Here is a 22,191-nt window from a genome sequence, read left to right on the forward strand (position 1 = left end):
TCGTTTCCGGTGAGAGTTGGTCTCCGCCAAGGCTGCCCTTTGTCACCGATTCTGTTCATTACCTTCATGGACAGAATTTCTAGGTGCAGCCGAGGTGTTGAGGGGATCCGTTTTGGTGGCCTTAGGATTGCATCTCTGCTTTTTGCGGATGATGTGGTCCTGTTGGCTTCATCAGATCGTGATCTGCAGCTCTTGCTGGAGCGGTTCGCGGCCGAGTGTGAAGCGGCCGGGATGAGGCTCAGTGCCTCCAAATCCGAGGTCATGGTCTTGAGCCGGAAAAGGGTAGAGTGCCTTCTCCGGGTCAGGTGGGTCGTCGTGCCTCAAGTGGAGGAGTTTAAGTATCTGGGGATCTTGTTCACGAATGAGGGAAGAAGGGAGCAGGAGATCGACCAGCGGATTGGGGCAGCGTCTGCCGTGAAGCGGGCGTTGTACCGGTCCGTCGTGGTGAAGAGAGAGCTGAGCCAAAAAGCGAAGCTCTCGATTTACCGGTCCATCTACGTTCCCACCCTCATCTATGGTCATGAGCTTTGGGTCATGACCGAAAGAACGAGATCACGGATACAAGCGGCCGAAATGGGTTTCCTCCGCAGGGTGACTGGGCTCTCCCTTAGAGATAGGGTGAGAAGCTCGGTCATCCGGGAGGGATTCAGAGGAGAGCCGCTGGTCCTCCAAATCGAGAGGAGCCAGTTGAGGTGGCTCGGGCATCTGGTAAGGATGCCTCCTGGATGCCTCCCTGGTGAGGTGTTCCGGGAACGTCCCACCGGGAGGAGGCCTCGGGGAAGACCCAGGACACGCTGGAGGGACTATGTCTCTCGGCTGGCCTGGAAACGCCTTGGGGTTCCCCCAGAGGAGCTGGAAGAAGTGGCTGGGGAGAGGGAAGTCTGGGCCTCCCTTCTGAAGCTGCTGCCTCCGCAACCCGACCCCAGATAAGTGGAAGACAATGGATGGATGGATGGATATGTGTAAAAAAGTCACAACACTTATCACAAATCAATCATTTTTGTTGCCTCTTGATAACAAAGAATAAAATCACAGTGTTACTACATAACATTTTGTTTTCTGGTTAGCAAAATAACAGTATAATTGCCTTGCTATCTTGAGAAAAACTATGCAAAATATATTTACAGCAAGACCAGTTGAACTAGGCTTCCATGCACTTTAAGACTGATCTCCTTTGTTTCTGTTGTCTATTTATAACTATGGATTATCATTCTAACCTCCCTAATTTGTATCTCTCTTGGCTTACAGGCTGATAATGTTGGGTCCTTTCACTTTGTGACTCTAAAGGTAAATAATAACTGGGGAAACCCTAATTACACCTGCCTATATAACTTTAGAGTACATGGTGTACTTGGTAAATGAAGGTTTTATTCTAATTGATTGAGAATGAGGGCTGCACAATGAGTCTGCACAGTGGTGCACTTGATAGCACTGTTGCCATGCAGCAAAGAGGTTTAGATATAATAAAAGTGGCATGCGTGGGTTCTCTCCGGGTACTCCGGCTTCCTCCCACAGTAAAAATATGACTGTTAGGTTAATTGGTCTGTCCATATACTCCTTAGATTGTCCTAAGGAGTTGCACAATGGCGCAGTTTATATCACTGTTGCCTTTCAGCAAAGAGGTTCAGAGGTACTAAAAGTGGCATGCGTGGGTTCTCTCCGGGTACTTCGGCTTCCTCCCACAGTAAAAACATGACTGTTAGGTCAATTGGTCTGTCCAAATCTTACTTAGGTGTGAGTGTGTATTGCATGGTTTATTGTCCTGTCTCTGTCTAAATAGAGCATGTTCCATTAAAACATCTTTTTAAATAATTCTTATTTTCTCAACCTTCTCCCAAAAAGGCCTGGTTTTGTTGCATTGTCCTAAGCAATGTAATGGTGCTCCTTTCTCCACCATGCATACACAAATCTAGAATGATGGCGTTAAATTATTCAGTTTTACAGGAGTGATGTATATTCTCATCATCCATTTATACTGTAATAGTCTAGACTTTGTTCTGATGGATTGAATATGAGGGCTGCACAGTGGCGCACTTGATAGCGCTGTTGACTTGCAGCAAAGAGGTTCAGCGATAATAAAAGTGGCATGCGTGGGTTCTCTCCGGGTACTCCGGCTTCCTCCCACAGTAAAAACATGACTGTTAGGTCAATTGGTCCTTAGATTGTCCTAAGGAGTTGCACAATGGCGCAGTTGATATCACTGTTGCCTTTCAGCAAAGAGGTTCAGAGGTACTAAAAGTGGCATGCGTGGGTTCTCTCCGGGTACTCCGGCTTCCTCCCACAGTAAAATATGACTGTTAATTGGCCCATCCAAATTCTCCTTACTTGTGAGTGTGTGCTGCATGGTTGTTTGTCCTGTGTGACACTGTGTTGCCCTGGGATGGATTGGCAACCTCTACAATTCCATGTTGTGAATTTAAGTAACTACTACTTTCCCATATGTCCCTTTTTTAACATGTGTAATGTATACTAATATTGTAACTAAATCTGTCTTCCTTCTTTCAGAGATTTGCTGACATGATTGTGTTTGTTTAGTTTTTTTTATTTTTGCCCTCTTGAAGCCAGCCAGCCTCGGCAGATGGCTGCTCATCCTGAGCCTGGTTCTGCTGGAGGTTTCTCCCTTTTAAAGGGAGTTTTCCTCTCCACTGTTGCCTTGTGCTTGCTCAGGATGGGGGAATCCCTTGGATTAAACATCCATCGCGATCTGCTGGTGACCCCTCCGCAGAATCGCCACCTTAACGTGGTGGAGGGGTTTGAGTATCCCTATGAACCAGATGGAGATTTTGTCTTGGGGTTCAGCCAGTAGTGAGGCTTCCCAAGGCAGGTTGCCATTGGGGAGGGATCAGACTAAGAGCGATTCAAGGTTTTCAATGAAGGACGACCAAAGGGATCAGGTGTTTCTAGGAGACTGACCGTTATCCCAAGTCCAGTTTTGCAGGAAGTTTCTCCCTATAAAAATTCAGTTATCTTCCTCACTGATAAAAATGTCAATGAATTCACTGTACTCCAATGTCCTCCTGTGACTACTGTCTGCTTCCATTAAGGTACCAGAATGGGAGGCTCCTAAGGCCAGATGGGTACTTTGGTCTATTTGGACGAGGGGCTTCCGTTCCACATGGCCAATGTGTGAGAGAAGTGGAGATGTGAGCCAGATGCACGGGTGTGGGAGGTTGTGGCTCAATACTTGGAGAGGAGCTGCTCACCCACACTTGAAGGAGGTCCACACCTTGGAACAATTGCCTACACCTTAGGGGGGCGATGGGTCCATGGTTGAAGGAGAATTGTGCATGACAGAGGGCCAGAAGGAGCCGTGCACATGTCAGTTCAGCTGTTCCCAGGCATATGCCAACATGCCTGGGCTTCTGTCCACATACTCTTGACTTGTGTTTTAAAAATAAAGGCCTCAAAATATTTCAAATGGTTACTGATGTTGTATCCACTCATTCTTCTTTTATGGCATTTGAGGGCGCCCGTAACACTCCAAGTCAGTAAATCTCTGTCCTTAGACTTTTATAGGATGTTGTGAGATGGAAGATTTGTATCGTCAATGATGAGTCGACAAATATGCAGCAATTCCTGATCTGACTATGATACAACTACCTATGTGTAGGTTGGGGGGTGAACATTCCTTCCAACCTACACACAACTGAATGTGAGAAACTGCAACATTGCATGGTATGTGCAGGGTTTCCTTCAGAAAACTTGCTAGGCTCGAGGCACCGAGGCTGTCCACCGGGGTTTGGTAGATGTTGACAGGAAACGTAAGGTATTACTGTGTAATTATGTTACTGGAAGACATCGCTGACAATACTTAAACCCAAAACTATAGAATCTAAAAAACAGCAAATAAAAAATGCACAATTAAAAGAAATATCAGTTATTTGCAATTCTGTTAAATCCAAATTAAGTCATCAGTTCGTTGATCTCAGAACACAATGTAATGCTCATCACATTTAGAACTGGCCCAAGGCATAAATGGAATATTAGAATATCAATGCAGTTAAATTTGATAAATTAAAAGATTTTAAATTGTTTAACATCCCACAGTCCAAAAACATGACTGTCAGGTTAACTGGCCTCTCCAAATTGCCCCTAGGTGTGAGTGTGTGTGTGTGCATGGTTGTGTGTCCTGTGTGTCTCTGTGTTGCCCTGCGACAGACTGGCGACCTGTCCTGGGTGACCCCGTCTCTCGCCCGGAACGTTAGCTGGAGATAGGCACCGGCAACCCTCTCGACCCCACTAGGGACAAGGGTGTAAAGAAAATGGATGGATGTGTGGCACCCGAGTGGTGTACCAAATAAATAACTGCAGGGATTGTGGACAGTTTCACAACGAACCCATAAAAGTTACAATAATTTATTTAGAAGACAAATAATCTAAAGACAAGGAGGTGCAGGCAGTCCTTGACAATAAGTCAATAAGCACATCTGTAATTGTCTTAGCTGGGCAAGGAAGAAAGGGCGCGGTCCTCCACCACTCTCAACCCCTTCTTGGCACGATCCGGTTAAATCCTCCAGTTCCTGGCGAACCTCGTCAATGATCCAGCCGCCCGCTCCTCTACGGCGACCAGTCCCCCCGTCTAGTCCACCGGTCCGCATACACCGTCCTTCAGCTCCAACAACGTGATCACCCCAAGTCCGTCTGCTCCTTTTCTAGCTGCGTATTGCCTTCTTCTGTCCTTCCCAGTCTCCATGCTACTTAAGCAGATTCATAGCACCTGCCCCAGTGTAGTGGGCCTCTCCAGGTATCCGGGCACGTGACCTCAAAAATAACCAATCAGAAAACATGCAAAACAGTAACTCAAAGGTTTAACTCAACTAAACCCAAGAAAGTACATAACTTCAAAATATAACAAGCAATCAAAAGACAATATAAGAAACACAGATGGTTTTCCTTTTTTTGGAGTTCTGAGGCCACATTACCACACATGGATGGAAATGAAAACCGAGGCCACATTACCACACATGGATGGAAATTGTTTAACATTTAAATTTAAGATTTTAAGGAGCTGGGCAAGTTTGCTTTGTAAGAGTTCAAAGAACAATATTTGTAGTTAGATTTGTTACCACAACCACAATCGGATGCTGTCAGTTAAATCTTTGAGTTTCAGCTCTGTTTGTTTACAAATACATCTTAGTAAACTACAATTATAACTGACTGCTCCGTCAATTCTGGGTTTCAGAAGACGTAGTATCGATGTCACCAATGCACATCGAGGGTCAGACGTAAATACAGCCCATTTATTTCTGTTGATCCAGCATCAAAATGCCTCAAGTCTGAGTCTTGTACGGTTGTTCCAACCGTTCTAATAGAGAGAAAGATAAACGTTAATTTCGTGTTTCGAAGGTAGTTGGTCACAAGGGAGTTCATTTTAAAAAATGTACCAAAAAAAAGGGGATAAGGGGATCAACAATCTGCCTTGTATGTCGAAATGGGATCCAACCGACCCCACACACGTCAAATCTGTATCATTTTCCATAGACCTCTACGTTTGCTTCAGTCCTCGCACGTACAATGGCTAAAACAGGAGGTACAGAACCTAACAGTACTAGTTTGCAGCGCCCACTTTCTAACGGGCAACACTCGCATCGTTTAAATTGTATCTTCAGATGTTTTATGGGACAGTTACTTAGAAAGACACGCATTCATATGTAAGGTAAGATATATTTTTATGTCCTGGCATGGTTGTCCTCAGAGTGCTAACCGTTGTTAGCAGGTAGAAAATATAACGTTTATTCAGTGGGGTTTTCATGCTAAAGAATAAAAAAATAAAAGCTAAATAAATTAAATATAACATACCGAGTCATACAGTCACCATGAGCTGTGACTATTCCCCCATACGCTTCGTGTCTGGACACTATGCATGTCCAGACATGGACATGGGGTTTCTGTAGATCGGAGCAATCGTTGACCTACATTGGACCTGAATCCAGCTTCCTAGAACGACTCAACATTAACGTACAACTCCAGCATCAATTTGGGTTTACAGAAGCTAAATTAATGAGATCAAAGCTCATAGAAATAACATGGGTTAGATCGTAGTTAGCGGTAGTATTGTTATCACAGACTGATTGCTTAAAATAGCATAATTTTAACCCCTATGTCTAGAAATGGGGTCCAACTGACGAACCATACGTAAAACTTGTATTATTTGCCTCAGTCCTCACACGCACAAGGGTTAAGTGTGCTACAAACAAGTCCACGGCAATTTAATGCTTCTTCAAATGCTAATTGCTTGACCCAACTTCAAACTAAATGATTGTATTCTCCAGGCTGATGAAAGCTTTCTTCTTGCTTGTTGTACATGAGGTCTGCAGCTCCAGTTAGTTATGTGGATCGCATCGATGCGGTTAAATCCTCAATATTATAAGAGAAGTCTTTTTTTACCGAGATAATACGGATTATGTGTTGAATATACGCGTATTTTTTCGAGATGCTTTCACTGTTCCAACCTATTTAGGGCATTAGCATACTCTTAATCTATTTTACTTTTTTTAACTGTGGAAATCCCCTTCTGGCCCTCCGTCTGAATTTCGCGGGTCATCCGGGTCACGTGACTGAAAACCAGACGATGTAGCACCCACGTCACTCCTTAACGTGCTAGTAGTTTAAATAAATTTCAACTAAAGACCGTTCGTGGCCAGACACGAAGCATGTGGGGGGATATAACAGCTCATGGTGACTATATGGCTGGATAGGTTATATTTACTTTAGTTAGCTTTATTTTTTATTTTTTAGCATGAAAGTCTCACTGAATAAACATATTTTCTGTCCGTGACTTGGCACTGAGCTAGCTGCTGGCAACATTAGCACTCCGAGGACAACCACACAACGGAATAAAAATAATATATCTTACCTTACATATGAATGCTTGCCTGTCTAAGTAACTGTCCAATAAAATATCTAAAAATACAATTTAAATGGTCCGATTGTTTCCTGTTAGAAAGTGGTCACTGTAAACTCTAGCATTGTTGTCCGCACCGTCTGTCCTCAAACTTGTATATAAAAATATTACAAATAATGTCATATTTTTATGACATCTACTTTATTAAAAGTAGATGAGCTCAAAGCTATGTTGGTTTTCAGGTCCATCACCTTGTTTCTAAAGAAGCTGAGGAACATATTTCAGTCATCATTTGAGGTCAATAAAATTGATGTGCTGGAAGAGAAACAATACTGCTGATAATATTAAATAACACTTTTGGGCTATTTCTGCTTTGGTGAATAATATTGCTAAAATAAGATGATCTGGCATCAGTTCTGATTGATGCCAGATCCGTATTATCTGTAAAAAAGTCTTATAATCTCGAGGATTTACCCACTGACAACGGACTAATCTGTGTTATTTCTATGAGTTTGGATCTCCTGGTAAATAATTTATTTATCTTCTGTAAACCCAAATTCATGCTGGAGTTGTACGTTAATGTTGAGTCCTTGTAGGACGCAATATTCACACCGAATAGTTGACCTATTCACAGAAACCCAGTGTTCGTGTCTGTTTGTGGTCAGACACGAACCATATGGAGAAATAGTCACAGTTCACTGTGACTGTAAGGCTGCATAGGATATATTTATTAGCTTTTTTTTTCTTTTTAGTATAAAAGTCCCACTGAATAAACATTGATTGAACTGCACCACTAGTTCCTGCTGGCAGGGGTAATTTGTAGTTTCTTTATTTAGGTAAGTTTTGTATTTTAGTAAATATTAGTATTCAAGGTTTAATAGTTTTGATTTTCATTTTTGAGTCTTTAGTTTAGCCAAACTTAGCCTTACTGTTATTTCTTTTTGTGTTATTTGGTATTGTATTTTAGTTACCCCTATTGTGTCTTAATTGGTCTGATCAGCTAATATTTGTAATTTGTCCTCTGTGTCATTTGTTAGGTCAGTTATGTTTGTTTGTGCAGCAAGTTTGTTTACATCTGTAAGACCTGAGTGAAGCTGACACCTACCCCACGTAAAAAATTCCAGCAAATAGCCTGAGTGGCTAGTGCTCGTTTGTGCCATTAAAATTTTGGTTTGTGCTGGTTTGGTTTCTGAGATATTGAAAATTATTATTTTTGGTCATCCAGAGGTCACCATCCTCCCATATTGCTCCAAAACAAACCAAAGTGAGCTACTTCGTTTGTGCCATTATAACTGGTTTGTACAGCTTTCGTTTTTGAGAAATTAAAAATTATAATTTTGGTTGATAACGTTATCAGCCACCCATTTTTCTCCAATATAAACAAAAGTGGACATAATGAACAGTTACAAGAAAATATTCAAAAATTGTTCTCAGAAGAATTTTATAACCTCAGGGGAAAATAGAAATTCAAACTTTGTAAGATCAGAAACACAAGAAGTTTTTGGATTTCAGTCTGGTGTGACACTATGAAACAGTTTGACTGTGGAATTAAAACAACGTCCAAACATTAAACAATTCAAACTGAATGGACATTTTTTTGTACATTATTGTTTTTTAAATGTTTGGAATGAATTTAAAAAAGCCAGAAATGAATTGTGGGCAGGTTCTGTTGAGCATTGTGATGTCACATAGACCGACTTGTCATAAGGCGCTTTTGGAACGTTTGTCAATAAAGAGCAGCTCCTATAGGAATTCATCCATTTGAAGAGATAGACGTTGAACATATTACTTCAAGAAATTCAGTCGAGCTTCAGTTTTTCAAGTAAGTATTTATTTAGAAAGTAGTGAGGCAAAGAAAAAAAAATTTAATTTTGTTCTAGAGTTTTTTGAAATAATTGTCCCAGCAATAAGACAAGTTCTAAGTAATAAGTTTTTTAGCTCAACATCAAACCATTTTAGTAACTGTTTGATGTAAATATCAAATGTCTCATTTGTGTCTTTACCACCTTTTTTGCATATTTGCGAACTTCATTGAGTATTGAAAGCAGAAAAATATTAAGGAGTTTTACATGCAAAAAAAATTGTTCTTCCTTCACGTTTTATAGATAGTTTATGATTTACACACATGAAATGATAGATTTAACATGATCGTTAACTAAATGATGATTTGATGAACATTAAATGAAGTTTTGTGCCAGTCACTGACCACCTTTCTTTCCATGTCTTTGTGGTTTTTACAGTCATGCTAAGAACAAGTGAACGATTGAGAACAAATGGATATTATGATATCAATGGACAACCAGTTATTTCATATAAAGAGACACCTTTCAGGTATATTAAATCAGCATTTATTTTTACTTTTATGTTTTATACAGTCATCTGCTGATCAATGTACATCTTTACTCACGTGTATATTTTCTGTCTTGGGTCAGATGGAGGCGCAGAACACGCCCCCCTGTAAACCGCCCTGTAAATGGGGACGTAACATTTAGAGAAAGGTTTCGTAGTCAAGAGGAGAATGATATGATTGACCAAGAAAACCAGATGATGGACACTCTGATGCATTGTTGTTATGTCTTTCGCTTTGCCGTTGTTGTCTTTATTGCTTTTGGTAAATACTCTCTTTCTACAAACTGTCAGTTTGGAAGTGTTATAGAAAGCCTGTATTTTAAATGTTATCTCACATCTTCTGCTCATGTTCATCAGCTTGTATTTGTCGGATTATTTCCCTGCACTCGCGACCATCAGAGTTATGTGTTAAACCAACTCTAACAGACATGGTAGGCTTTCTCTTCCTAATCTTAACACTGATTTAATTATTCTAAGCAAACATGAGAACAAGCTGTTAACTATTATATTGTGTACAGGTTACAATCTCTGGAAGTAAGGATCAGGGAGATCTCTCCAAGCTGCAGTTGATGGAGTCAAAGCTTGACTACCTTCTACCACAAGCAGATCTGTTGCCCAACTTTGCTCTGGAGTCTCAAGGTGAACCATTACAAATAAGATCATAAACTAGTTTTCAATTTTTCGGTATTACATTTTTCTGACTCACATTATTGCTGTTTTTGTGTTTTGTGAACAGGAGCACTGATATTATACAAAACAACATCAAAAACATATCGGAGCAATAAGGCATGTCGATTGTTAGGGGTAACTTTAAGGAGACCACTTGTGAACCCAAACGTTGTTATTAAGGTCTGAATGACACTCAGATCATTAAATGAATATTAGAAAATGTGGTGTTTCTTTTTGATGTAATATTAGGCTTGAGGATTTTCTTTTCTCTTAGTCTTGGTACGCCACCTAAACTTTGTTTTGCTCTCTGTTTTCAGGGAAGAACTCGTCTGAATCCAGGGCAATGCTGGCCCTTTGCAGATTTCCCGGGACGTTTATCGATAGCGCTGTCCCACAAAGCCACCATCACTCATGTGTCCCTGGGACATATTCCCAAATCTGTTTCCCCAACTTCCTCAATCTCTAGTGCTCCTAGAGAATTTTCTGTCTATGTAAGTCAAGTAAAACGAGTGTCAAAAATATATATATATATATATATATATATATATATATATATATATCCACCTATAGTATAGTTTTATATTTTAGCCTTTAAAATGTGATAGCAATGATTCAGTATGACATCATTTGATCACATTCTAAACTATGCAAACTTTCTGTCTGCACTAATGAATTTCTGCTCATCTCAGGATGTGATATGTTTTAGATACACCAACTAATTTTCCCCTATATAGAGAGAACAAGACAATGAACTGCATTTTTATCTAATTTTGTCTCAGGGGAAGAAGAATTTAGAAGATGAGGAGAATTTACTGGGAACTTTCCTCTATGATGAAAATGGAGACCAATTACAGACCTTCAAACTTCCTGTAAATATGTCAAATTAACATTTTATTAACCAAATACAGTTATTACAGAAGCCCAGAGTGACTGACCCTGTTATAAATATTGAGCATCTTTCCTAACATACAACCATAAGTTTCTTCACTGGGTATTACTAGCATTCAATATAAAACTCCCCCACTTTAAATAAAATGGCAGATACATACAGTATTATTGTTCATTCAAAATGCTCCAATGAAAATTTACATTTCAACCATTAAAAATGATGATAATTCTGCACTTCCAGAGCTGTTGAGTGAGAATGTAACTGATAGCATTGAAAAATTAATGAGTCAAGTTTGTAGCAATTATGTTGTCTAGAAATAGTGCCTAAATGCAACACCATGCCCCACCTGCATGCACAGCCTCAGAAAGTGTTTGTTGGAATAATTAGGATTCAATAACAAAAGAGAGCAATGAACTTGACGAATGCAAACAGCTGTTGATTTTTTTTGGCCATCATTTAAGGACAAAAATGTATATATATTTTGGCATAAATCTAATTAAGACCTTTATTATGTCTTATTAAGATTTTCATTATGTCTTTTTAATAAGACTTTTATTATGTCTTATTAATAAGACTTATTATGTCTTGACAAAAAAAAGTGAACCTCTTATTGTTACGGAGTGGAAGCTTCTTCAATCAGGACAGAGACTTGGATTTTTTTTACTGAACATTTCTGTTCACTTTTTATTGTGGGGAAACTGCAACAGCTGTCACTTATAATGCAAATTGTACATATATGTGTATATCCGTATTGCCGGCAGTAAGTCGGGCTCGTTTCCGGTGAGAGTTGGACTCCGCCAAGGCTGCCCTTTGTCACCGATTCTGTTCATTACCTTCATGGACAGAATTTCTAGGCGCAGCCGAGGTGTTGAGGGGATCCGTTTTGGTGGCCTTAGGATTGCATCTCTGCTTTTTGCGGATGATGTGGTCCTGTTGGCTTCATCAGATCGTGATCTGCAGCTCTTGCTGGAACGGTTCGCGGCCAAGTGTGAAGTGGCCGGGATGAGGCTCAGTGCCTCCAAATCTGAGGCCATGGTCTTCAGCCGGAAAAGGGTAGAGTGCCTTCTCTGGGTCAGGAGGGTCGTCGTGCCTCAAGTGGAGGAGTTTAAGTATCTGGGGATCTTGTTCACGAATGAGGGAAGAAGGGAGCAGGAGATCGACCAGCGGATTGGGGCAGCGTCTGCCGTGAAGCGGGCGTTGTACCGGTCCGTCGTGGTGAAGAGAGAGCTGAGCCAAAAAGCGAAGCTCTCGATTTACCGGTCCATCTACGTTCCCACCCTCATCTATGGTCATGAGCTTTGGGTCATGACCGAAAGAACGAGATCACGGATACAAGCGGCCGAAATGGGTTTCCTCCGCAGGGTGACTGGGCTCTCCCTTAGAGATAGGGTGAGAAGCTCGGTCATCCGGGAGGGATTCAGAGGAGAGCCGCTGCTCCTCCAAATCGAGAGGAGCCAGTTGAGGTGGCTCGGGCATCTGGTAAGGATGCCTCCTAGACGCCTCCCTGGTGAGGTGTTCCGGGCACGTCCCACCGGGAGGAGGCCTCGGGGAAGACCCAGGACACGCTGGAGGGACTATGTCTCTCGGCTGGCCTGGAAACGCCTTGGGGTTCCCCCAGAGGAGCTGGAAGAAGTGGCTGGGGAGAGGGAAGTCTGGGCCTCCCTTCTGAAGCTGCTGCCTCCGCAACCCGACCCCGGATAAGTGGAAGACAATGGATGGATGGATGGATATGTGTAAAAAAAAGTCACAACACTTATCACAAATCAATCATTTTTGTTGCCTCTTGATAACAAAGAATAAAATCACAGTGTTACTACATAACATTTTGTTTTCTGGTTAGCAAAATAACAGTATAATTGCCTTGCTATCTTGAGAAAAACTATGCAAAATATATTTACAGCAAGACCAGTTGAACTAGGCTTCCATGCACTTTAAGACTGATCTCCTTTGTTTCTGTTGTCTATTTATAACTATGGATTATCATTCTAACCTCCCTAATTTGTATCTCTCTTGGCTTACAGGCTGATAATGTTGGGTCCTTTCACTTTGTGACTCTAAAGGTAAATAATAACTGGGGAAACCCTAATTACACCTGCCTATATAACTTTAGAGTACATGGTGTACTTGGTAAATGAAGGTTTTATTCTAATGGATTGAGAAAGAGGGCTGCACAATGGGTCTGCACAGTGGCGCACTTGATAGCGCTGTTGACTTGCAGCAAAGAGGTTCAGCGATAATAAAAGTGGCATGCGTGGGTTCTCTCCGGGTACTCCGGCTTCCTCCCACAGTAAAAATATGACTGTTAGGTTAATTGGTCTGTCCATATACTCCTTAGATTGTCCTAAGGAGTTGCACAATGGCGCAGTTTATATCACTGTTGCCTTTCAGCAAAGAGGTTCAGAGGAACCAAAAGTGGCATGCGTGGGTTCTCTCCGGGTACTCCGGCTTCTTCCCACAGTAAAAACATGACTTAGGTCAATTGGTCTGTCCAAATCTTACTTAGGTGCGAGTGTGTATTGCATGGTTTATTGTCCTGTCTCTCTCTAAATAGAGCATGTTCCATTAAAACATCTTTTGAAATAATTCTTATTATTTTCTGAACCTTCTCCCAAAAATCCCTGGTTTTGTTGCATTGTCCTAAGCAATGTAATAGTGCAACTTTCTCCACCAGGCATACACAAATCTAGAATGATGGGGTTAAATTATTCAGTTTTACAAGAGCTATGTAGATTCCCATGGTCCATTTATACTGTAATAATGTAAATTTTTGTATCGAATATGAGGGCTGCACAGTGGCGCACTTGATAGCGCTGTTGACTTGCAGCAAAGAGGTTCAGCGATAATAAAAGTGGCATGCGTGGGTTCTCTCCGGGTACTCCGGCTTCCTCCCACAGTAAAAACATGACTGTTAGGTCAATTGGTCCTTAGATTGTCCTAAGGAGTTGCACAATGGCGCAGTTGATATCACTGTTGCCTTTCAGCAAAGAGGTTCAGAGGTACTAAAAGTGGCATGCGTGGGTTCTCTCCGGGTACTCCGGCTTCCTCCCACAGTAAAAATATGACTGTTAATTGGCCCGTCCAAATTCTCCTTACTTGTGAGTGTGTGCTGCATGGTTGTTTGTCCTGTGTGACACTGTGTTGCCCTGGGATGGATTGGCAATCTCTACAATTCCATGTTGTGAATTTAAGTAACTACTACTTTCCCATATGTCCCTTTTTTAACATGTGTAATGTATACTAATATTGTAACTAAATCTGTCTTCCTTCTTTCAGAGATTTGCTGACATGATTGTGTTTAGTTTTTTTTATTTTTGCCCTCTTGAAGCCAGCCAGCCTCGGCAGATGGCTGCTCATCCTGAGCCTGGTTCTGCTGGAGGTTTCTCCCTTTTAAAGGGAGTTTTCCTCTCCACTGTTGCCTTGTGCTTGCTCAGGATGGGGGAATCCCTTGGATTAAACATCCATCGCGATCTGCTGGTGACCCCTCCGCAGAATCGCCACCTTAACGTGGTGGAGGGGTTTGAGTATCCCTATGAACCAGATGGAGATTTTGTCTTGGGGTTCAGCCAGTAGTGAGGCTTCCCAAGGCAGGTTGCCATTGGGGAGGGATCAGACTAAGAGCGATTCAAGGTTTTCAATGAAGGACGACCAAAGGGATCAGGTGTTTCTAGGAGACCGTTATCCCAAGTCCAGTTTTGCAGGAAGTTTCTCCCTATAAAAATTCAGTTATCTTCCTCACTGATAAAAATGTCAATGAATTCACTGTACTCCAATGTCCTCCTGTGACTACTGTCTGCTTCCATTAAGGTACCAGAATGGGAGGCTCCTAAGGCCAGATGGGTACTTTGGTCTATTTGGACGAGGGGCTTCCGTTCCACATGGCCAATGTGTGAGAGAAGTGGAGATGTGAGCCAGATGCACGGGTGTGGGAGGTTGTGGCTCAATACTTGGAGAGGAGCTGCTCACCCACACTTGAAGGAGGTCCACACCTTGGAGCAATTGCCTACACCTTAGGGGGGCGATGGGTCCATGGTTGAAGGAGAATTGTGCATGACAGAGGGCCAGAAGGAGCCGTGCACATGTCAGTTCAGCTGTTCCCAGGCATATGCCAACATGCCTGGGCTTCTGTCCACATACTCTTGACTTGTGTTTTAAAAATAAAGGCCTCAAAATATTTCAAATGGTTACTGATGTTGTATCCACTCATTCTTCTTTTATGGCATTTGAGGGCGCCCGTAACACTCCAAGTCAGTAAATCTCTGTCCTTAGACTTTTATAGGATGTTGTGAGATGGAAGATTTGTATCGTCAATGATGAGTCGACAAATATGCAGCAATTCCTGATCTGACTATGATACAACTACCTATGTGTAGGTTGGGGGGTGAACATTCCTTCCAACCTACACACAACTGAATGTGAGAAACTGCAACATTGCATGGTATGTGCAGGGTTTCCTTCAGAAAACTTGCTAGGCTCGAGGCACCGAGGCTGTCCACCGGGGTTTGGTAGATGTTGACAGGAAACGTAAGGTATTACTGTGTAATTATGTTACTGGAAGACATCGCTGACAATACTTAAACCCAAAACTATAGAATCTAAAAAACAGCAAATAAAAAATGCACAATTAAAAGAAATATCAGTTATTTGCAATTCTGTTAAATCCAAATTAAGTCATCAGTTCGTTGATCTCAGAACACAATGTAATGCTCATCACATTTAGAACTGGCCCAAGGCATAAATGGAATATTAGAATATCAATGCAATTAAATTTGATAAATTAAAAGATTTTAAATTGTTTAACATCCCACAGTCCAAAAACATGACTGTCAGGTTAACTGGCCTCTCCAAATTGCCCCTAGGTGTGAGTGTGTGTGTGTGCATGGTTGTGTGTCCTGTGTGTCTCTGTGTTGCCCTGCGACAGACTGGCGACCTGTCCTGGGTGACCCCGTCTCTCGCCCGGAACGTTAGCTGGAGATAGGCACCGGCAACCCTCTCGACCCCACTAGGGACAAGGGTGTAAAGAAAATGGATGGATGTGTGGCACCCGAGTGGTGTACCAAATAAATAACTGCAGGGATTGTGGACAGTTTCACAACGAACCCATAAAAGTTACAATAATTTATTTAGAAGACAAATAATCTAAAGACAAGGAGGTGCAGGCAGTCCTTGACAATAAGTCAATAAGCACATCTGTAATTGTCTTAGCTGGGCAAGGAAGAAAGGGCGCGGTCCTCCACCACTCTCAACCCCTTCTTGGCACGATCCGGTTAAATCCTCCAGTTCCTGGCGAACCTCGTCAATGATCCAGCCGCCCGCTCCTCTACGGCGACCAGTCCCCCCGTCTAGTCCACCGGTCCGCATACACCGTCCTTCAGCTCCAACAACGTGATCACCCCAAGTCCGTCTGCTCCTTTTCTAGCTGCGTATTGCCTTCTTCTGTCCTTCCCAGTCTCCATGCTACTTAAGCAGATTCATAGCACCTGCCCCAGTGTAGTGGGCCTCTCCAGGTATCCGGGCACGTGACCTCAAAAATAACCAATCAGAAAACATGCAAAACAGTAACTCAAAGGTTTAACTCAACTAAACCCAAGAAAGTACATAACTTCAAAATATAACAAGCAATCAAAAGACAATATAAGAAACACAGATGGTTTTCCTTTTTTTGGAGTTCTGAGGCCACATTACCACACATGGATGGAAATGAAAACCGAGGCCACATTACCACACATGGATGGAAATTGTTTAACATTTAAATTTAAGATTTTAAGGAGCTGGGCAAGTTTGCTTTGTAAGAGTTCAAAGAACAATATTTGTAGTTAGATTTGTTACCACAACCACAATCGGATGCTGTCAGTTAAATCTTTGAGTTTCAGCTCTGTTTGTTTACAAATACATCTTAGTAAACTACAATTATAACTGACTGCTCCGTCAATTCTGGGTTTCAGAAGACGTAGTATCGATGTCACCAATGCACATCGAGGGTCAGACGTAAATACAGCCCATTTATTTCTGTTGATCCAGCATCAAAATGCCTCAAGTCTGAGTCTTGTACGGTTGTTCCAACCGTTCTAATAGAGAGAAAGATAAACGTTAATTTCGTGTTTCGAAGGTAGTTGGTCACAAGGGAGTTCATTTTAAAAAATGTACCAAAAAAAAGGGGATAAGGGGATCAACAATCTGCCTTGTATGTCGAAATGGGATCCAACCGACCCCACACACGTCAAATCTGTATCATTTTCCATAGACCTCTACGTTTGCTTCAGTCCTCGCACGTACAATGGCTAAAACAGGAGGTACAGAACCTAACAGTACTAGTTTGCAGCGCCCACTTTCTAACGGGCAACACTCGCATCGTTTAAATTGTATCTTCAGATGTTTTATGGGACAGTTACTTAGAAAGACACGCATTCATATGTAAGGTAAGATATATTTTTATGTCCTGGCATGGTTGTCCTCAGAGTGCTAACCGTTGTTAGCAGGTAGAAAATATAACGTTTATTCAGTGGGGTTTTCATGCTAAAGAATAAAAAAATAAAAGCTAAATAAATTAAATATAACATACCGAGTCATACAGTCACCATGAGCTGTGACTATTCCCCCATACGCTTCGTGTCTGGACACTATGCATGTCCAGACATGGACATGGGGTTTCTGTAGATCGGAGCAATCGTTGACCTACATTGGACCTGAATCCAGCTTCCTAGAACGACTCAACATTAACGTACAACTCCAGCATCAATTTGGGTTTACAGAAGCTAAATTAATGAGATCAAAGCTCATAGAAATAACATGGGTTAGATCGTAGTTAGCGGTAGTATTGTTATCACAGACTGATTGCTTAAAATAGCATAATTTTAACCCCTATGTCTAGAAATGGGGTCCAACTGACGAACCACACGTAAAACTTGTATTATTTGCCTCAGTCCTCACACGCACAAGGGTTAAGTGTGCTACAAACAAGTCCACGGCAATTTAATGCTTCTTCAAATGCTAATTGCTTGACCCAACTTCAAACTAAATGATTGTATTCTCCAGGCTGATGAAAGCTTTCTTCTTGCTTGTTGTACATGAGGTCTGCAGCTCCAGTTAGTTATGTGGATCGCATCGATGCGGTTAAATCCTCAATATTATAAGAGAAGTCTTTTTTTACCGAGATAATACGGATTATGTGTTGAATATACGCGTATTTTTTCGAGATGCTTTCACTGTTCCAACCTATTTAGGGCATTAGCATACTCTTAATCTATTTTACTTTTTTTAACTGTGGAAATCCCCTTCTGGCCCTCCGTCTGAATTTCGCGGGTCATCCGGGTCACGTGACTGAAAACCAGACGATGTAGCACCCACGTCACTCCTTAACGTGCTAGTAGTTTAAATAAATTTCAACTAAAGACCGTTCGTGGCCAGACACGAAGCATGTGGGGGGATATAACAGCTCATGGTGACTATATGGCTGGATAGGTTATATTTACTTTAGTTAGCTTTATTTTTTATTTTTTAGCATGAAAGTCTCACTGAATAAACATATTTTCTGTCCGTGACTTGGCACTGAGCTAGCTGCTGGCAACATTAGCACTCCGAGGACAACCACACAACGGAATAAAAATAATATATCTTACCTTACATATGAATGCTTGCCTGTCTAAGTAACTGTCCAATAAAATATCTAAAAATACAATTTAAATGGTCCGATTGTTTCCTGTTAGAAAGTGGTCACTGTAAACTCTAGCATTGTTGTCCGCACCGTCTGTCCTCAAACTTATATATAAAAAATATTACAAATAATGTCATATTTTTATGACATCTACTTTATTAAAAGTAGATGAGCTCAAAGCTATGTTGGTTTTCAGGTCCATCACCTTGTTTCTAAAGAAGCTGAGGAACATATTGCAGTCATCATTTGAGGTCAATAAAATTGATGTGCTGGAAGAGAAACAATACTGCTGATAATATTAAATAACACTTTTGGGCTATTTCTGCTTTGGTGAATAATATTGCTAAAATAAGATGATCTGGCATCAGTTCTGATTGATGCCAGATCCGTATTATCTGTAAAAAAGTCTTATAATCTCGAGGATTTACCCACTGACAACGGACTAATCTGTGTTATTTCTATGAGTTTGGATCTCCTGGTAAATAATTTATTTATCTTCTGTAAACCCAAATTCATGCTGGAGTTGTACGTTAATGTTGAGTCCTTGTAGGACGCAATATTCACACCGAATAGTTGACCTATTCACAGAAACCCAGTGTTCGTGTCTGTTCGTGGTCAGACACGAACCATATGGAGAAATAGTCACAGTTCACTGTGACTGTAAGGCTGCATAGGATATATTTATTAGCTTTTTTTTTAAAGTATAAAAGTCCCACTGAATAAACATTGATTGAACTGCACCACTAGTTCCTGCTGGCAGGGGTAATTTGTAGTTTCTTTATTTAGGTAAGTTTTGTATTTTAGTAAATATTAGTATTCAAGGTTTAATAGTTTTGATTTTCATTTTTGAGTCTTTAGTTTAGCCAAACTTAGCCTTACTGTTATTTCTTTTTGTGTTATTTGGTATTGTATTTTAGTTACCCCTATTGTGTCTTAATTGGTCTGATCAGCTAATATTTGTAATTTGTCCTCTGTGTCATTTGTTAGGTCAGTTATGTTTGTTTGTGCAGCAAGTTTGTTTACATCTGTAAGACCTGAGTGAAGCTGACACCTACCCCACGTAAAAAATTCCAGCAAATAGCCTGAGTGGCTAGTGCTCGTTTGTGCCATTAAAATTTTGGTTTGTGCTGGTTTGGTTTCTGAGATATTGAAAATTATTATTTTTGGTCATCCAGAGGTCACCATCCTCCCATATTGCTCCAAAACAAACCAAAGTGAGCTACTTCGTTTGTGCCATTATAACTGGTTTGTACAGCTTTCGTTTTTGAGAAATTAAAAGTTATAATTTTGGTCGATAACGTTATCAGCCACCCATTTTTCTCCAATATAAACAAAAGTGGACATAATGAACAGTTACAAGAAAATATTCAAAAATTGTTCTCAGAAGAATTTTATAACCTCAGGGGAAAATAGAAATTCAAACTTTGTAAGATCAGAACCACAACAAGTTTTTGCATTTCAGTCTGGTGTGACACTATGAAACGGTTCGACTGGAATTAAAACAACGTCCAAACATTAAACCATTAAACTGAATGGACATTTTTTTGTACATTATTGTTTTTTAAATGTTTGGAATTAATTTAAAAAAAGCCAGAAATGAATTGTGGGCAGGTTCTGTTGAGCATTGTGATGTCACATAGACTGACTTGTCATAAGGCGCTTTTGGAACGTTTGTCAATAAAGAGCAGCTCCTATAGGAATTCATCCATTTGAAGAGATATACGTTGAACATATTACTTCAAGAAATTCAGTCGAGCTTCAGTTTTTCAAGTAAGTATTTATTTAGAAAGTAGTGAGGCAAAGAAAAAAAAATTAAATTTTGTTCTAGAGTTTTTTGAAATAATTGTCCCAGCAATAAGACAAGTTCTAAGTAATAAGTTTTTTAGCTCAACATCAAACCATTTTAGTAACTGATGTAAATATCAAATGTCTCATTTGTGTCTTTACCACCTTTTTTTGCATATTTGCGAACTTCATTGAGTATTGAAAGCAGAAAAATATTAAGGAGTTTTACATGCAAAAAAAAATTGTTCTTCCTTCATGTTTTATAGTTTATGATTTACACACATGAAATGATAGATTTAACATGATCGTTAACTAAATGATGATTTGATGAACATTAAATGAAGTTTTGTGCCAGTCACTGACCACCTTTCTTTCCATGTCTTTGTGGTTTTTACAGTCATGCTAAGAACAAGTGAACGATTGAGAACAAATGGATATTATGATATCAATGGACAACCAGTTATTTCATATAAAGAGACACCTTTCAGGTATATTAAATCAGCATTTATTTTTACTTTTATGTTTTATACAGTCATCTGCTGATCAATGTACATCTTTACTCACGTGTATATTTTCTGTCTTGGGTCAGATGGAGGCGCAGAACACGCCCCCCTGTAAACCGCCCTGTAAATGGGGACGTAACATTTAGAGAAAGGTTTCGTAGTCAAGAGGAGAATGATATGATTGACCAAGAAAACCAGATGATGGACACTCTGATGCATTGTTGTCATGTCTTTCGCTTTGCCGTTGTTGTCTTTATTGCTTTTGGTAAATACTCTCCTTCTACAAACTGTCAGTTTGGAAGTGTTATAGAAAGCCTGTATTTTAAATGTTATCTCACATCTTCTGCTCATGTTCATCAGCTTGTATTTGTCGGATTATTTCCCTGCACTCGCGACCATCAGAGTTATGTGTTAAACCAACTCTAACAGACACGGTAGGCTTTCTCTTCCTAATCTTAACACTGATTTAATTATTCTAAGCAAACATGAGAACAAGCTGTTAACTATTATATTGTGTAAAGGTTACAATCTCTGGAAGTAAGGATCAAGGAGATCTCTCCAAGCTGCAGTTGATGGAGTCAAAGCTTGACTACCTTCTACCACAAGCAGATCTGTTGCCCAACTTTGCTCTCAAGTCTCAAGGTGAACCATTACAAATAAGATCATAAACTAGTTTTCAATTTTTCGGTATTACATTTTTCTGACTCACATTATTTCTGTTTTTGTGTTTTGTGAACAGGAGCACTGATTTTATACAAAACAACATCAAAAACATATCGGAGCAATAAGCCATGTCGATTGTTAGGGGTAACTTTAAGGAGACCACTTGTGAACCCAAACGTTGTTATTAAGGTCTGAATGACACTCAGATCATTAAATGAATATTAGAAAATGTGGTGTTTCTTTTTGATATAATATTAGGCTTGAGGATTTTCTTTTCTCTTAGTCTTGGTACGCCACCTAAACTTTGTTTTGTTCTCTGTTTTCAGGGAAGAACTCGTCTGAATCCAGGGCAATGCTGGCCCTTTGCAGATTTCCCGGGACGTTTATCGATAGCGCTGTCCCACAAAGCCACCATCACTCATGTGTCTCTGGGACATATTCCCAAATCTGTTTCCCCAACTTCCTCAATCTCTAGTGCTCCTAGAGAATTTTCTGTCTATGTAAGTCAAGTAAAACGAGTGTCAAAACTATATATATATATATATATATATATATCCACCTATAGTATATTTTTATATTTTAGCCTTTAAAATGTGATAGCAATGATTCAGTATGACATCACTTGATCACATTCTAAACTACGCAAACTTTCTTTCTGCACTAATGAATTTTCTGCTCATCTCAGGATGTGATATGTTTTACATACACCAACTAATTTTCCCCTATATAGAGAGAACAAGACAATGAACTGCATTTTTATCTAATTTTGTCTCAGGGGAAGAAGAATTTAGAAGATGAGGAGAGTTTATTGGGAACTTTCCTCTATGATGAAAATGGA

The 22,191-nt window shown here is 40.4% G+C and overlaps 3 long non-coding RNA genes across 3 annotated transcripts; 1 reads left to right on the plus strand and 2 right to left on the minus strand.

The window, feature by feature from the left end:
- Positions 1–4,342: 4,342 nt before the first annotated feature.
- On the minus strand, positions 4,343–6,971 carry LOC145555246 (uncharacterized). The gene is made up of 2 exons (XR_014091350.1): positions 5,800–6,971; positions 4,343–4,761 (listed from the first exon to the last, which is right to left on the minus strand). It is a non-coding gene; the product is annotated as an uncharacterized LOC145555246 (long non-coding RNA).
- Positions 6,972–9,084: 2,113 nt separating this feature from the next.
- On the plus strand, positions 9,085–11,086 carry LOC145547728 (uncharacterized). Its single transcript, XR_014084026.1, has 7 exons — positions 9,085–9,175; positions 9,277–9,455; positions 9,551–9,624; positions 9,712–9,832; positions 9,930–10,042; positions 10,180–10,353; positions 10,642–11,086. It is a non-coding gene; the product is annotated as an uncharacterized LOC145547728 (long non-coding RNA).
- A 4,767-nt stretch (positions 11,087–15,853) lies between these two features.
- On the minus strand, positions 15,854–20,219 carry LOC103461338 (uncharacterized). Its single transcript, XR_533098.3, has 2 exons — positions 17,311–20,219; positions 15,854–16,272 (listed from the first exon to the last, which is right to left on the minus strand). It is a non-coding gene; the product is annotated as an uncharacterized LOC103461338 (long non-coding RNA).
- Positions 20,220–22,191: the final 1,972 nt, after the last annotated feature.

The sequence above is a fragment of the Poecilia reticulata genome, chromosome 16, assembly GCF_904066995.2.
Source record: "Poecilia reticulata chromosome 16, P_reticulata-male-v2, whole genome shotgun sequence".
Taxonomy (NCBI): Eukaryota; Metazoa; Chordata; class Actinopteri; order Cyprinodontiformes; family Poeciliidae; genus Poecilia; species Poecilia reticulata.